Below are 3,371 nucleotides of genomic sequence, written 5' to 3'. Positions count from 1 at the left end.
ACAACCTCCCCTCCTTGATTAAACAAGGAGTCCTGTAAATAAACAAACAAAACACAAAGACAAAACCACACCGTGTTCTCACTATGCACCACAAACAGATACTGATAACAAAAAACCCATCAGTTTCCAGGAAAGATTTAGCCCAAGTTTCACGCAGCGTTTCTGGATAGATTTCTGTTCCTTCTGTTCTGAGAAGGGTCTGGCTGTGGAGTTCAGGGCGGCTTTGAGCTCACCATGTGGCCCAGGCTGGCCTTGCACTCACAGTGCTCCTTCTGCCTCTGCCTCCCAAGAGCTGGGACTAGAGGTATCAGCTATCATGTCTTGCTGTGCAGAGTTTCAAGGTGAGTGAAATGCGTTCCTGAAGCCTTCTGCATTCTCAGGGATTCTCTAAACAGGCCTGCTGCTTACCAGGATCTGGGAGACTCAGACAGACAAGTCTGAGAGCCCTGAAATGAAAAGACGCAAGAAAAGGGATTTGGGGCCAGTGAATGGCTCCGCGGTACATGCTGGCGTGGCGCTCCTGAGACCCAGGGTTCAATCCCCAGCCCACAAAAAGAAAAAGAACTTTATACCTCATACTTATTGATGAACACACTAAAGACGATGATGACAGTATAATCAGCGAGCTGTCCCTTTTCTCAGCTTTGTAGTTAATTGGGTCACCAGAGGTTTTTCTCTACTCCCAGGAGGAGTGCCAGAGTCCTGGGAGGGAGCTCGTGGCAGATTCAGTGGGGCCTGAGTCAGCCTCACGGTGGCAGTGCCCAGTGGTCCCAAAGGCCCCATACCACCCATGGCACTCAGCTTCTGGACTTCCGCCAGGACCCTCCCTCCTCTACACCAGCCTCAGCCTCCACTTCCCCCTTCTTTCTCTCCACTTCCTCTCCATCCCGCTGACCCCCATCACAGCTGACCCCATGATGCTTCTGCTCAGTGGTAAGGAAATGCCTGCAAGAGTTGCCACCTAAAGCACTCAGCCAGAAGGACGCCCCTCCTCTCCTTAACTGAGCTCTCCTCTTCCCTTCCTTGTCTCTGACAGCAGGTAGTACAGTTCTCTCAACCTAATGGATAGGAGGAAGCTCCAGCCATCACAGTGCACTCAGACCCCTTCTCCTTCTTCCTTAGCCCTCAGACCTTGCTTTGAGGTGCTGTACCCCCCTCTTCTTTCCACTATCGTTTGTCATAATCATCACCTTCTCCCCACCTCATTGTCTTCATTTTGTTTATTTCTAGGGCACCCAAGCATCCTAAAACAAGAACTTTATGCCCACTGTGGTACCACACACCTGTAATCCCAGCACTTGGGAAGCTGATACAGGAGGATCTCTGTGAATTCGAGGCCAGCCTGGGCTACAAAGTGAGCTCAAAGGCAACACTGCATAGTGAGAACCTGTCTTAAAAGATAAAAAAACAGGGCCGGGGAGATGGCTCAGTAGGATAAGCGCTTGACTGGCAAACGCAAGGATCTGAGTTCAATCCCTGGTTCCACCAAAAAATTTTAAAAAAAGATAAGAAAACAAGACAAAAAACCCTATAGGGATTCCTGGTGGCCCATTAAGTGGGAGTGCCTATCTGCTTGGCATGGCACACACTTTCAGAGTGCGCCCCCAGGATCAGTGAGTGGCGCTGAAAACGGGTAAGGTAATTTTCAATGGCTTGAAAAAAGATACAGGATTACATAAATGTTTTGAGGCCCCAAAACTTAAAGCGCAGTTAGAATAAAAGAGTGTCCATAAGAACACCACCTACAGGAGAAGGGCAAGCGCCCGTGCGATCAGCCCCAGGGGCTCTGGCGGCTGAGGCAAGAGGACGCTTTCATCCACAAGTTCACAGTGACATGGTGCTCTTCAGAATTTTCTTCTTCTGCAATGAACATTTTACTTCTATGAAGTTTAAAAGCAGTGTTCTTGACTGAATATTTGAAAAAAGAGGACCTGCGCCCTCACGTCAGCAGTGGTTCCCTCCCCCACATGGCAGGATTACAAGGCTCACTTGCATCTCTCTATTTGGTGAGCTCTTTTGTGAGCCCTCCACAGGCCAGGTGCTGAGGGATACTAGGTGGACAGCAAGGGGTGAAACAGGGCCCACCTGTCCCCCCACTTTCTTTTTTTTTTTATTTTTTTTTTATTTATTTGAGAGAGAGAGAGAGAGAGAGAGAGAGAGAGAGAGTGGTGTGTGTGTGTGTGGCCAGCTCAGCCCACCAGGGGGCGGGGCTGGCTGGCATGTGGTGCTGGGGTATTGAACCATGGTCCCTGATGCTTTGCCAAGCTTGTTCTAAGTAGGTGCCTTAGACCACTGAGCCATCTCTCCAGCCCCTGTCCCCCCACTTTCCTAAGTCACCCCCAACTCATTGCCCGTTTCACTAATTCTGAGATCACAGAGTTTCCTGTGTGCGTAGTGCACGCTTCCTCTAGACTGAAGTAACTACAGGGGGAGGAAGGCCTCTTAAACCCCACCCAAACGCATCCCACTGGGTGCAGAATACACGAATCCGAGGTGAGCACGGCTTGCCACTGAGTGGGCGACCCCTGCCTAAGGCCAGGAGCATTTTTCCGAATGGCTGAGTCTGGACCCACCCAGCCCAATTCTTAATTGCTTCTTACTCAAGATTTGGGGACCAGGAAGATAACTCAGTACAATAAGTGTTTGCCTGGCAAGCACAAGGTCCTGAGTTTAATCCCCAGTACCACAAAAAAAGAAAAAAAAAATTTGGACATCAGGCCTATGCCTATGATCCTAGCATCTAAGGAGGCTGAGGCAGGAGGGTCACCAGTTTGAGACCAGCCTAAGCTACACAGAAAGACGCTTTCTTTCCTTCTTTCTTTCTTTTTTTCGTCTTTTTGAAACAGCGTCTCACTATGCAGCTCAGGCTGGCTCACTTTGTAACCCACACTGGTCTGCAACTCACAATGATCCTCCTGCCTCAGCCTCCCAAGTGCTGGGATTACAGGCATGTACCACCAAGCCCTGCTGAAAAACCCTTTCCAAAAAAAAAGCTCCTCTTGAACTAAAGCCAAAGCCTGCAAGCACTAAGATCCACTCATGTCCCTGGGGTTAACCCTGAAGCATGAATCCTTGGATGATGATGATCCATCTAAGGAAGACCGAGAGCCATGCGCAGCGGCGCACAGCGGCAATTCCAGCATGCAGGGGGCTGAGCTGGGAGGATCACCCTGAGCTGAGTCCAGCCTGGGCTACAGAGCAGAAGACCCTGTGTCGAAAAATTTAAAATAAATAAATATCTTTTGAAAAAAAATTACAAAAAGACTAGGAATATAACCTAATATAAAAGTACTGGGTTCGATTCCCAGTACTGAAAGGAAAAGAGAGAGAGGAGAAAAGTGAGGAGGGAGGGAGAGAGAGAGAGAGAGAGA

This window comes from Octodon degus, unplaced genomic scaffold, assembly GCF_000260255.1.
Source record: "Octodon degus isolate 3935 unplaced genomic scaffold, OctDeg1.0 scaffold00002, whole genome shotgun sequence".
Lineage (NCBI taxonomy): Eukaryota > Metazoa > Chordata > Mammalia > Rodentia > Octodontidae > Octodon > Octodon degus.
This window is presented reverse-complemented; position numbering follows the sequence as displayed.